Source organism: Semicossyphus pulcher, unplaced genomic scaffold (genome assembly GCF_022749685.1).
Source record: "Semicossyphus pulcher isolate SPU_LCO1_2020_fin unplaced genomic scaffold, fSemPul1.0.p SCAF_3, whole genome shotgun sequence".
Taxonomy (NCBI): domain Eukaryota; kingdom Metazoa; phylum Chordata; class Actinopteri; order Labriformes; family Labridae; genus Semicossyphus; species Semicossyphus pulcher.
The window spans coordinates 1,920,464-1,935,400 of record NW_027211704.1 but is presented as its reverse complement, the minus strand read 5'-3'; positions in this window follow the sequence as shown (position 1 = coordinate 1,935,400).

The window sequence follows — 14,937 nt, the reverse complement described above, 5'->3', positions numbered from 1 at the left end:
TAAGTTTTTTATTTCAGTTTTTCTCATGAGATCTCCTGCACTGTGTCAAAATACAGTTTAGTTTGGTACTCATTCATCTCTACTGACAGATTCTACATAGAAATGTAGAGTCTGTCGGCAGGGACGTGGGTTTTAGGGATGGCGTGTGTTCTGGTTTCCGTTTGTACTACAAAAGCCGTTCAACGTTCAGATTTCCTATCATGATGGATTTCGGCAAAGGTAAGACCCGTCCATTAAAGTCAATCACTGGAAAAACGGTTTGACTGGAAGTTGTTTATCGCTAACTGCTGGCTACACGCTCAGCATGTTCACCGTTGTCCCCAGAGGCTGTATCGTTGTCAGACTATTGCCGATGGGATCAGAGATTGCGTACTCATGAGAAAGCTGTAGTCGACGTGCATTTGTACCAATAATGCTCAAAATTTCAGACTTTTTAAACAATAAAAGAACTCCAAAACAAAAAAACACACATGCAAAGCAGACCAAGTCCTGCTTCCAATTTAATTGGCATTATCTTTTTGTTGTTCTCTGTCTGTGACAAATCAACAGAGCTGGTTTATTGGAGGCGAGTCCTCACTGAAAAGCTGATCCTCATGTTACAGTCATGACATGTTACAAGAGTTTGGATTTATATTTGTTACAGGTAGAAAAGAAAGATGTTGAAAATAAAGAACATCAAATGCTCATTATGCATCTGTTCTGTGCGGCTGTTTAAAAAAATGGTTTAATATTCAGTCTAATTCTATTATGTGTTATGTAGTTTCTCTGTTTTCTTTCCTGGATTGCTGTCACTTCCCTGTGTTCATGTCTTTGTCTACAACCTAATGCTGTCTGGAGGAGCGCAGAGATACATCTGCACTCCATTTTCACTCGCCAAGTACGGCTGTTATCCATTCACAGCTTCAGACAGGTGGTTTCCTATCATACACTATTCATCCAGTTATCTGTTTCCCGTTATCTGTCTGATGGGTCAAAGAAAGAAGAAGAAAAACATCGACCTTGACCTTTCGAGTTCTGCCGGCCGCTTTGATAAATGTGCAACCTTTCGCAATAACCAAGGATAGTTGAGAGACACACGAGAGCGGTCGAAAGAAACTCATTGCTTATTTATTGTATACTGTACACTGTACATTATTCATAGCGTTCACTTATTGCAGGCATTCTCCAGATAGATGAGGCACTTTTGCGTTGCACTGGCTGTAGCTGTGGTACGAGTTCCAACAGGAGCTCGTTGATCACGCGACAGACTGTTTGTTAACCGGTGACAGTGTACGGGCGCCCTGAATGGACTTTCTTTACGTCATCTCCATTATGTTCACTGCAGATGTGTCTTTGTTTGTAAATTAAAGATGTGGTGCAGCTCTAATGACGACTGGAGATACATCAGTCATTATGGCGTCTGCACTGGGAATGTTTTCTGCCTTTGAGCAAAAGCATGATTTATTTAGCCCATTTTAATGCAGTAAATCTCGTTCTATCATAAAAAAGTGACCGCATACTGGTGCAAGGAAAATCCAAGTAGGAAGCAAATATAGCAGCAGCCCTTGTTTACATATATCTACAACACTGACATTTAAAAATAGAGTTTTCAAGCATATACTTTATTAAAAAAATACTAAAATGTTTTCACACACATTCATATTTTACCACCATGTTTTCTGTAAGCTCCACCACATTTATAATATTTAGCTGCATACTGATATTCACATGGATTCTCTGTCTGGTGGGTCTGTGACAGCCACATTAACCCAAGTGTCTGACTGCAGATTCAGTGCATTCTGAGAAAAAATATGCCTCATGAGAACTGTACCTCACACAACCCCTTCAGACTTTTCAATAATAAATTATCCCTCCTTCCTGAACCCCTCCCATGGGTCAAGGACTGATGTATGGGAGCCCAGAGGGGACATATAGGACGCATTAGCTGGGCTCCGGTCTGCATAAATGGAAAGTGAGTGATGGCGAAGAATGTTGACATCCTCTGACAGCTCAGACAGAGACAAAACAAGGCATTGGCATTTTCACCATTCCAGCCAACGCAGACAGAGTCGATTCATTCCGACGCAAAAGCCAGGAATGAACAAAGACTGTAACACTTAGCAGGAGACACATTCCTGCTAAACTTTGGGCAGGCAGTGAAATGTTTTCGTAATCACTCATCAGGACTCCGTGGTATTGAATTCCTGTTACACTGGGCCTGCTTTGCATAGTGAAGGCCAATTAATCCAACTTGGCTGTGTCCCCTCTGAGTGCTAATGCAATTAATGGGATTGTGGCTAAAGCTAGTTGGATGTGGGTGACCATACACTTGCTGGGGGCGAGAATCAGCGACAGAAAAAGCAGTGTTAAAATCACTTTGAAGACCTTCTTAACACAGGAAGGAAGGGAAAGGGGCGTTTATTTTATTATCACAGCAGAGAGCAAACATTTACCCGTCACACCGTGGCTCGCTAAACAAAACCAAAACTTTGCTTTAACTGTGAAAACTGTTGAGCAGCTGTGAAGTTGTTTTATGATTCAGCCCTCTTGTATCCACTCCTCTTTTTAATCAAAAACAAATTAGCTGCCAACTCACTTTTAGACGAGTGTACACAACTGGAAAAAGAACTATGCTTTGCTTGTTTAATGTTATTGTGATGCATGCTTTAATAAAAACAAATGAGCTCATGATTTGTTCCCAGAGCTCATTTTAAGATTTATGTCACAACAAAAACCGTAATTTTACTTTTGCAATGAACCGATAAACTGAAGATGGACTATAGTCTGGTCATGTGTGGTCACTGCAGCTGCAAACACAGTCCTCAGAAAACTTCATCCCACAGAGGCCACTGCCCTCACAACTGCAAAGCGGCTCAAAGTGTTTCACAAATCCAGAGACAAAAGGCGAGCAAGAGTGAGCAATTTAGTGCTAGCTGCTTTGTGAAGGGCCTCGCAGCCCACACAGCACCATTCAGGGGACTAAAACACAGGCCAGGATTACGCTTATCAAGCATCAACTGTTTGGTCACACAGACAAAGGCTTATTGCTGTGGGACAACTTTAATGGCCTGTGGCTGAGTGCAAAGAGCGCCTCTTATAAACAGTGAAAGAGGGGGAGTCAGGGGCGAGAGAGGGAGGGGGGGCCTCGGCAGTACAATCACTAGTTTCGATAATGATGAGAGCAAATGAAGGGACGGGGCGGTTAGGGTTTGCTGGAGTGGTATTATCTCCATGGACCATAATGAAAAGGAAGCAGCACATGAACCACAGAGCGAGGGACTGAACAATGGCAATCCCTCATCATCCAGCGGTCCATGTGAATCTCAGCAGCTAATAATAGCTGGATGTATGAAAAGTCTGCTGCAGGCTTGCTATAGAGATGGAAAGCATGGTGCAATGGAATTCCAATCAGTCAATAACACACTGTCAAGAAATAGCAGAAGGTGCTGTTACAGTTGGCTTGGCGTGAAGGTGTGAACTCACATGACCTTGGAAAACAGGTGTAATCACACTGGGTTGCTGTCACCTGCATGGCCAGATCTGATGGGTAGCTTTTACCACACTGAAGTGCGATGCAAATCACTTCCTCCTTTGGGTAAAAAAATGTTTCACCCTGTTTGACATTTAAGATTTCTTAAAGAATATTTGCATTTCATAGCTTCCCTCTTTTGATCCAAAATTTGTAGTTTTCTGCTCCCTACCTGTAATAGTGCCGTTACACTCCGAGATCTGGAACGTCCACAACATGGCTTAAAAGAAGTCAGATGGGACGAGGTATGAGCTGTCAGACACGCCCTCAACTACCCCTGGTCCGCCAGATGTAATCAAAAGACTAAACAAAGATCAACTGCATAAATATCTCCCAAACACACTTTTACAAAATGACCTCTGATTCAACTTTGACCAACAATACTTTATAAAGCTGTGCAAACAGTCATCCTATGTCACATGGGATCACCACTGGTGTAACTGAAAGTGAACATATCAGGAGAGATGGAGCTTTATGCTTTTAGCTGAGAGTTGGAACATAAGTAAGAACATTATTACAACTCTCATGTCTAAGCCATTTAGCTTTGCCTAGCACAAGACTAGAGCCCTTTTCCCACTGGTCAAAACTCCCGCTAACACCCGCTAACACCCGGCTTTTGTGCTCAGTGGGAAAGGTTACAATCGGCATTCGGACCCTGACTCTGCAGTAGACCTGGGTAATTATCGCCTCGGCTCCGATCGGCAATGATGGGAACACAAAAACTGTGTCGACACGCTAATCTCTTACCCCTTCTGCGACTCCTCGTCATCTCAGCTACAAATTCCGCCCGCCTCTGTCCGAGCAGCGCTCAAACATTGTTCCAAATTTGTCAGCGCCGAGTTTGATAAACAGACTGAACGAGTAATAGATACAATAAAGACCTAACCACCGTGACATCTTCGCTGTTCACTAACCCTGTCACCGGCGTGTTTGTGACATCAGGCGGTGACGCAGCAGAAAAGAGACCGACAGGAGCATACTTCAGTGGCAGTGGGAAAAGAGACAATCGGCATCTATAAGTGGGTCTTCCCGGGTCTGAAAAACCCGCGTCAATGCGCTAATTTCGGTGGGAAAGGGGAATATAAATGGGGAAATTGCCAAGATTAAAACCTCCAAGGCTCACTGATTTTGAGTCTTGTTTAATCCGCCTAAAATATAAAAGTTCGGGCACCAAACTGTAGAGTTATGTGCCAGACTATTTACTGGATGGGACCATTAACATCCTGGAATCTATGCTGGTTGCCAATAAGCCGGTTTCGCCAGCTGCCCACTTTCCTTTAGATATTTGAAAATCGAATTAGCCTGAAACATCTCAGATTAGGTGATTGATCTGAGATCTGGTTTGTTAGCTTGTTTACACCTGGTATGACCCTTTGAACCCTTCTGTGAGTGGCCCAGCAGACTGCATTGTAGAAATGTTCCCGATAGAAGCAATTACCTTGGTGAGCACAGTGTTATCATTACAGATAAAAACCATATCCAAAGCTACAAACATTAGAGCCAAGCTGTACCACGACTATCCTCTAAAGAAGCGAAGGTGTCATATTCTGTTATCTGACATTTTGTGGCTTAGCTACCTTATCTGAAATCCCTTCCTCTTCTTGGCTCTTACTTTCAGAGAGAGAGGGGAAACCATATTTCTCGTAACACCGATTCTCTTCTATCCCGTTCCAAATTACACCACTTAATCTGCTCTTTTCTGCCTACAGTACTTTAGCTCATTTCATGTAATACCTTTATCCCGACGTCAACATTACACAGAGCTCACCTACGTATTCCCAGAACCACTGATACACTCTCGCAAATCCATCAGATAACATTTCTTCCCTGCAAATCCATTGAAGAACTATGTAAATCCTTTTTTCTTTCTTGTTATTCTTATTTCTATAATCCTCAGATATCAATCTGGGTTTCCCTTCCTGTGTCTTCTCCGGTGCGACTGTCTTCCTCTCCTTTTCCAAGAGTCTCCCTCGGCTCCTCATCAGGTCCTCCTCGTTCTGAAACGCCGGCCCTCAGACCTGCATCTATGCAAGGACAATATAGAAAACAAGTGTTTGGCACCACTTACTGAAGTATGTTTCCCCACCACTTCTCCTTCCTCTCTCCCTTTAATGCTGCTCGTCTAATTAAAAAGGCATACAAAACATTACATTATGACTCTGGGACTTGAAGCTCAACTCCTCGCAGATAGTAAAAAGGTCAATGATATGATGCAAAGTGCTGAGAAAAATTAAACCCGCCATTAGCTGCTTCGCGCCATCTGCGTTATTGCAGGGTGCACACACGGGGTAATGTTGTAAATTTCAGCCTGATTCTGCGAAGGAGGGAATGCATTGCCGAGTTCGCTCCACTCATACTGAAGCATAATTATTGTCAAGGAGGTGTGTCGCAGTTAATCTAATTTGATGACTAGATGACAGACTAACTTGCTACATGGGGACTTTGTGTAATCACAAGATAGCTGTTGGCACAATAAGATGCGTGTGTGTGTGTGTCTGTTCTGCACGTCCAGCTTTTGAAATGACACGCAATGGGCCACAGCCATCTCTCCACCGTCTCAAATCCAGGCCATTACTCTGCCTATTGATATTCCATAAGAGTTCACATTCCAAGGCTTCCCCTCTCTTGCATCCCAGTTCTTTGCACTGATGTGACAATCTTCACTTGCAAAATAAGAAAAAAACACAACACAGCGCGACACAGTACAGCGCAATACAACCCAACAGTTCCACAAAGAAGCAGTCAGAGGGAAGGAGGTCGTTCAGCCGCTCTCCATTTGCGTTTGTTCCCGACGCGACAGACTTTCCTGTGGTGTCTGTGGCGGCTGAATACTAAAAAGAGAGCGAGGCTGTGATGTGGAGGAGGCACACGGGTCTCAATCACGTCCCCAGAGACACTAGGTGCCTCAACGAACGAGGGAAGAAACGGAGACTTAGACTTTATTCATTGATACCGCCCACCGAGGTAAAGAGTTTCAAATGGGTGGAATTACAGGATCAATAGTGTGATTAGCAGAGGCCTTGTAGCTATAGCGTGTTGTGGGCAATCCATCGCATCAAGCTAAACCCAGGGGACAGGGGGGGGCTGTTACTCCTTCCAAGCATGGACGCCAAAGGAGAAGAAAGGGGCTGAACCAAGTGTAACCAAGACCAGAGCTAGTGAGCCTCTAGAATAGATAACAGCTGAATGTTTGACAATGTTACGCCAATGTTTCTCTGCAAACGCTCCAAAATACAGTATTGATCGGTGCAGTAATAAATCAGGATACATTTTTCTTTCTATTACAGGTAAACGGCTCTGGTGCTGCACCGACGTGCATTTCTGTTGCAGTCAAATGAAGAATACCAGCACTGTACTGTTAACAGAGACAGACGGGCAAACACAGAAAGCAGACTGAAGGCACTGTTCCAATGTTGAATGTGCATTTGTTCTCTGAGGGATCTGTCACTTTTGTTCTACTTTTCTGTCTCAGAACGGAAAATGCAAGAGTTAGTTTCCAAATAAAATGAAACGCACTGTGATTCACCTCTCATATTATATTAGGTGGGGGACATCAAGAGCTTGTAAAGCATCACTGTTGATCCGTGCATCATTTATGTACCACGACTGCACAGTCATACAACCAAACACTGATAGCATTCGTCAGACTTCTGAAAATTGTCCATTAGTGCATATCATGTCAAGCATGTCACAAAACATGACTAAAACTTGAAACGCAACATGTTTCAAGTTGCAGGACAACCTGAGGCTGTTAGAAAACTTACTGTGCTATATCCATCTGTGTACATTTATACTTGCTGGAGATTGTTCTCCTCACCACTGAGAAATGGAGCTGGTTGTGTTGCATCTGTGCTCACTGACAATGGCAGGAAAGTTCTTTAAAATGGAGCAAGCAGAATCGAAACATTCACTCTAACAGAAGCTGATCAGCAGCGTACACGCAGTAGAACCAGCGCTTTGAACAGCAGCATGCATTAGCTTCAGTTCACGTCTCCTTGAAACGGATACATGTCTCTTCCTGTGCCTCGGCGTGCTGAATATGCAACCAAAGAAACATCCACCATGAACATCAGCTTACTCAGCTGTCGGAGATTAAACAGCTCACCTGCAAATATCCTAATGGTCAGTTTAGATACTTGAGTGTTTCAAAGGCAGCCAAGACAGTATCAGAACTAATTGTCAGCTGGTTGAACACCTTCAGAAGCAGAGGCGTACGTCAGCGTTGGGTGTTATCGAGCTCAAAGTTTTAGTATGGGGAACTTTGGGCTGGATGATAAACAAAACTTCTGACTCTAGAGACAGCTGCTCATTGCCTAAACTTAAGACGGCCTACGAGCCTGAAGAGAAAATGTTCAACACTTTTATGTAGAAGTTAGTTGAAGCAAAAATTATCCTCAGTGTTTGCAACGCCAGCCAAGAATGATGGGTTCTAGGCGTGCCAGCAGTGCCTACATGTACCAGCATGCATTTCAATCAAACAACCACAGCCTGCGCCTCACTCTGAGACAGCCAAACCTCTTAAAAAATGTATCCTTGTCCACAAAATTTCAGCACTCTTGTTTTTGGAAGCCATTCTCAGTGTCCATAACAGATTTTAACTTGCCTGCTTGCAATACAAGGGAAGGTGAAGACTACAAATCCAAGCTGGAATAACCTGTAGTTCTTTGAGGCAACCAACTACCTCAAATGAGAGTGCTGGTGCCAGAGCAGCATCAGCAACGACTGCAGGCATGTTTCACACTAGAAACACAACTCAGGTAGATAAAGGTGGATAAATCTAATGAAGTATTTATTGCAACCTAAACCACACTGTTTCTATAAACCACGATGAGGATATTTGGCCTTCATACCAAACCTTAAGCTTAGCATTATCAAACATATTCAGACACTATTTTTCCAATCACAGCGTCAGATCAGAAAAAGCTTCAGTGTGACTTCAGACACGGACAAAAAGCATCTTTCATGTTAAATTCGGAGGACGTGTCGCAGACTCCATTTGCGGTGGTTCATAACAGCTATTATCACTTTTGGTTTCCATTATGGTCGGACGACACAATGTACAAACTTTTCTGGCAATAAGCAGCCCTTAATCTTAAACTCCACTGCCCACATGGCAGTGTCTGCCAATGGCTTGCATGCTACAGTTCCTGGCACAAGTTTGTTTACTTTGTCTCTCCGTCTTCCACCACAAAACCCAGTGCTGTTGCTTTGGGCATGTGGGCACCAGTTCTGCTCTAAATCTACCACTGCAGGAGAAGAACCTGTGCAAAATGCAACTGTATTGATTCTTAGCAGCGTGGCTTTTTGGTCAATTCAGACGTGCTGTGTGCAATAACCATTAACTTTACCTCCCACAACAATGTCCAGTAGGCAGATTCACAGGTTGGATGGACAAGCATGCGTTCATCAGTTACGAAGGATGGAACACGGCCTTTTTTCCACCACGTATAATTGATGCCATTATGTGCATTCTCTAAGCTATTTTGTCACATATGCACTTGTGCCCTGTATGTTCCCACTGTTTATACTGTAATTGCTGTAATTACCTGCAAGTAGAACATTGTACACATCCCACTTCCTCAATACACACAGTGCTGTTTACCTGAAGATAAACTGTACATTTGGTTGTATGTGGTTTGTCTTTCCATTGCAACAACATATTTGAGGAGAATTCAAATCTTCATCAATGTTTATTAAAATGAAACATCGGTTTAATTAGTGTTTCATGCTCACCTTAACAGAACAGCACCAGCCTAAATGAGCCATGGCTCACGGTCCTCTAACATTCATCAAACACCGAAAAAGAAAACATTTGGCACATCTTTTATTTGAGCTAAGCACAAAACGAATTTGGCCCTGTAACCTCCAGTAATGGACTGCAAAGCGAGTGGTCCAGCTGGTTTTTGTTTTTTGGCTCTCAAACCGGGCTGAAATGTGGCTGCCAAACAGAAACCCCTAACAAACGGCTCTCTAAAACACAAGTTCATGACATTACATATAAAAATCTCCCTTAGGGTCCAAACACAGAGTGGTTTTCCCTCTCAGCAAATGTGGGCCATTGTGATCCAGCACATATTTAGGGAGGTGGAGCGAGGATGCTGACCTCCACTTAAACAGTACACCAGAAGGCACTCTGTCCCCAGCCCTCTCTGCGTGACTCTACAGTATCACCAGTTTACCTCAGTCCAGTCTTTATGCATTTAGAGCTGCTGGCTCTGACGCACTGGCTGAATTTCATTACGATGTGCTATTACACGAGCAAGCTGCTGGGCTGGCCTCGGGATGAGAAGGCCAATCAATACAGCCAGTATCTGCCCCCTCTAATCTCTGTCGCCTGTGTCAGCCCTCCTATCTGTAATAGATCTTAAGGATTAGAGGGAGGGGGGCTGCTTAAGACACTTCTTTTCACTGAGAACTGGCCAGCCAGTAGGACCCATGGGGGCCAGGCTCAGTCATGCTGATCCGGCAAGAGTCGCATGGGGAGTGCCAGCAGGATGGTGAGAGCGAAACACTCACGAAAAAGAGAGGAGAAGCAGTGGCATGGCTAAAAAAACAAAGATAGAGGTGAAAGGGGGAAATAGAAATATGAGTTTGTCACAGGGGAGCGAGGTGAAGAAGGCAACAGAGCAGATATGACATTGAGAGATTGATGGAGGCAAAGATGAGAGAATAGGACATTGGAGTGGGAAAGATGGTGTGTAAACAGAGAGAGCAAGAGGAAGTAGGTAAAGGAGCAACGGATGAAAAAAAAAAAGACGGAGTGAGAAAGAGAGAGAGATGAGCAGAGAGGAGGATAAGCAGCAGGCCAGGAGAAGCGAGAGCCCATGTAATTTCTCTAATCCTCCTGGCATTTATACTTTCTCCAGACAGATAATGAAAATGAAAAATAAAATGGAAAACTTCCCCTCTCGGACTGGGCACAGGACTTTTTTTTAATCTGTTGCACTGCTCAACTTTCCTCTTTTTAATGCCTCGGTGGGTGTGTGCTGACTCAGTACAATTGTCTGTGTGTTATTACTTCACGCCGCGGTAGATGTGACTCACCGGGGCCTCGTTTCTTCAACAGCTACAGACCTGGGAGGTGGTCCGTCAGAGGCTTAGACAAAGAGATGGATAGACAGGTACATAGGCAGGTAGATAGACAGGTAGATAGACAGGAAGATAGACAGGAAGATAGACAGGTACATAGGCAGGTAGATAGACAGGTAGTTAGACAGGTAGATAGACAGGTAGATAGACAGGTAGATAGGCAGGTAGATAGACACGTAGATAGACAGGTAGATAGGCAGGTAGATAGACAGGTAGATAGGCAGGTAGATAGACAGGTAGATAGACAGGTAGATAGACAGGCAGTTAGACAGGTAGATAGGCAGGTAGATAGACAGGTAGATAGACAGGTAGATAGACAGGTAGATAGGCAGGTAGATAGACAGGTAGATAGACAGGTAAATAGACAGGTAGATAGGCAAGTAGATAGGCAAGTAGATAGACAGGTAAATAGGCAGGTAGATAGGCAGGTAGATAGACAGGTAGATAGGCAGGTAGATAGATAAACAGAGAGATAAAGATTGCCAACTTTACGCTCAGGGTGGGAAGCTCAATCGTGTTCTAAAGTCGTCCTGCTGTGTTACAGGTTGCAAGTCGGTTAAAGTTATAATCTCGAAGATCTCAGTTTCGTTCTCTTTGGCGCCACCTGTGGTGATAAACGGTAATTGCGGGAGCACACTTCCCAGATATCCAAACAGTGCTGCATGTGTGACGTCCACGGTTGGCTCCCGTTAGAGATTCTAACTTTATTCCCGATGTTGGACGACTTGCAGCCTGGATCACAGCAGTACAATGTTTTCCTTTTGATAACAGCGTGTTAGTTTCTCACCCTGAGCGAGACATCCGAGGAAAATGGCTGCCTTGTGAACATAGTGAATAAATTCAAAGGTAACGAACGTGACATTTTCTGTTCTTTTAACCCTGAAACAAATTATTTAGATTTGTTGCAGCGTGTGCACAGATCCTTTCTTTTGCTCGCTCACACAAACGTGACCACATAAACACACACGTGGGCACGCAGACAGGAGATTGAACTGAAGTAATTGTAAGCAAGCTGGAGGGCAAGAGCCATGTCCAATTGTTTATAATGTGCATAGCCTGAGAAAGCAGCTTCGATACACTTGTAAATCAGGACAGACAGGGGTGAGCCAATTAGAAAGACGTCACTGTTCAAACCTACAATACATGTTAGTGTTGTTTGTGGTTGTCAGGATGACGAGGCTGCATTGCAGAAACCAGAAGCCCAGTTATTCTCATGTCATGAATAATACTCATAGTGATTATTTTTGCATAGAAGGTAACTTTGCCTTTTACAGAGAGCTTTGTTCACAATTTGTCAAGATGATTACAGAAGAGAACACAGTGAGGAGTTTTACATTGGACATTTTGGGAGGATTTTAATGCAGTTGTGTTCTGTACCAAAGGACAGAAAGGGCTCCTCCCTCTTGAGTGAAAAATGAAGATGAAAGAAAATTGCAGTGCTGTCTAGGTGGTACACAAAGTACTTCACTCTCATCTGCAGCTCCTTCTGGACTCAAACAAACCCAATCCTCTCCTCTAAGCACATCACAATTAACCTGAAGTACAACCAGGTCAGAACAAAGTCATTTTACTCATTTTCAGTCATTCCTACAACTCTGATGATGCCACTGCCCTTAATTCTTCCTGAAAAACCCACTCTGTGATTGGTTCAGCAAAATGCTAGATTAATGTGTGTATACAGCCCGAGGCAAGCGAATGTAATTGCAAAAAAGAAATGTACGAAAGGAAAATGTGTTAATCATCACTGCAGCCTGGTATTATGTCCCTTTCAAGGATGTGCGTGTGATCAAGAGGAAAAAGGTGGAAGACTGGGATTCTGATTATCAATGGTTTGTTGAATCCTTCAGCTGTGTTTGTTATGAAGAGTAGTACTTGGTGCTCCACAGCTGCGGGGTTACACATTCCTTTAGCCTGTGTTTCTGATGCAACATTATCTAAATGAACTACGTGTGACCCCATAAATACATTTAATAGAAATATGCTGTTAACAATCATTTCTTAATTGCAGCTTAAAACTTCCAAAATCCTTTGACAGTTTCCAGGTAAACAAAGATGGCTGCAGTTGCGTGCAATGTTTTGCAAAACAACAAAATAAAAAATGGCTGACCAACACTCGTACTGTTTAAATTAATGACACAAGCTTGGCTTACTAGAGGAAAGGTCCCATTTCTGCTGTTGGCAGCCATGTTTCTGTCCTGGGTTATTTCTCTGTTCTTTCTCTTCTCAGTTTGCTCCTGCAGGTTTCTAATCAACATATAGCCAAATAAATAAATATCAACCATATGTTGCATTATTAAGACTATGACAGTAAATCCCTCACACTTCAGGGTCATTTGGGCAGATAATCTGTACAAACCAGCTTCAGGAAACATCCTGGCAACTGTTGGGAGGGGCGATTCTGACCCTCTCTTCCCAGTTAATGTGTGAGGCCAGCATCATTTACTCTGGAGCCCCTTTTTTTGTCAAAAAACCTGCTAACATCCGGCTTTCATGCTCAGTGGGAAAGGTTACAATTGGCATTCAGACCCGGGTCAAATGACTCTGCAGTAGACCCGGGTAATTATCGCCTCGGCTCAGATCAGCAATGAAAGGAAACACAAAACCCGGGTCGACACGCTAAACTCCGCCCCCTTTCCAGCATGATGCTATCAATCAAATTCAATCAATCAAATGTTATTTGTATAGCGCCAAATCATAACCAGAGTTATCTTGAGACACTTAACAAAAAGAGCAGGTCCAGACCATACTCTTTGTTCTGTTATTTAAAGAGAGACCCAACATGAATCACCATGAGTAGCACTTAGCAACATGCTATGCTCCATCGCTAACTTCTGCGACTCCTTGTCATCTCAGCTACAAATTCCGCCCAATTCTCCATCCAAGCAGCGCTCGAACATCGTTCCAAATTGGTCGGAAAACAATAAAGATGTAACATCTTCACTGCTTACTGATCCTGTCTCCAGCGCGTTTGTGACGTCAGACGGTGACGCAGCAGAAAAGAGACCCTAAGCAGGATACTCCACTGGCAATGGGAAAAAAGACAATCGGCATCTACTTGCAAGTCTTCCCGGGTCTGAAAAACCAAGTCAAGTCAAGTCAACGCGCTAATTTTGGTGGGAAAGGGGTATAGGTTATTTCAAACACAAAATGATGCAATAGAGAGCTGTGGTTAGGCTACAGTACTATTATTTGCTATAAGTTTTGGGAGCCCTGTCATTTTTCATAACCACAACGAGAATGTGGCTAAAAATACGGCCCTGGTCCTTTTTGTCTGGACAGAAGGTATAATTAGGGACCCTGTTAATTGTCAGACAAATGTATTTGTGATTGTCTGAGTTTCAGCTTTTGTTGAAAACAAACACAAGTTTACTCAAAAAAGCTCCAAAGTCAACAGTTTTATCTAGAGAAAATGTTAGGAACAGACATTAACAGGAAGATCAACTTGCTCTCTTCCTGTTTTCCACATAATACATAACAGCAGGCCGCGTACAAACCGCAACTCAGTGTACGTGACACGACTTCTCAAACAAGACTCCAAAGACGAGTCAGATATGTTCTCACACACTCACAACTGACGCAAACAGCATATTAACTAGGCTATATGTGCTACATCCAACTGCATATGAACAGGAAACCTGTATCTCATCAAGACAGGAGGTACAGGTGCGGGCAATTAGACCCAAAAGCACTATATACACGGCTCTATAGCTCCGTTAACACCGTCACTAACATGAACTTACCTGCAGCACCTGCTGAGAGGTCCATGTCACTGGCTTTCTCGTTCTCCGCCGGGTTCAGCTCCTGCTGTCGCTCACCTGTCCATTGGAACTTTTCCTTCCTCCTCTCCATTTGGAACCGACAGAATATTAAAGTCCATGTTGTCCCTGCTGTAGCTAGCAGGATTTTGCGTGGTATAAGTGTGCTAATAAAGTTAATTTTTAATACTAAATGTGTAATATTAAAACATTTTGCATCGTCAGCAGATGTTTTTCCCTCTCTGACTTTTACCGCTCCACATTTTCGCTCTTTCAGTACTTTATTGTCCATTCATTAGTATTTCCAGTCAACTCCGTTCTTTCTGTCTTGATTGAGTTCATTTCTTCTTCTTTGGGTTTGGCAGAGACGCTACAATGGCGTATTGCTGCCATCTACTGATTATGAAGGATCCCATTTTACATCAATTTATATGTTTTTACAGTCCAGTGCTGTGCAGATAATCCATCAGCTTCATCATTTTAGTCCATGTATCCGAGAGTAGCGTGCGTCGATAAGTTCCCTTTTGGCCTCTGATGTGACATGGACAGATCCACTTCAAGGGGTAGGGAGGGGGGTGTCGGTCT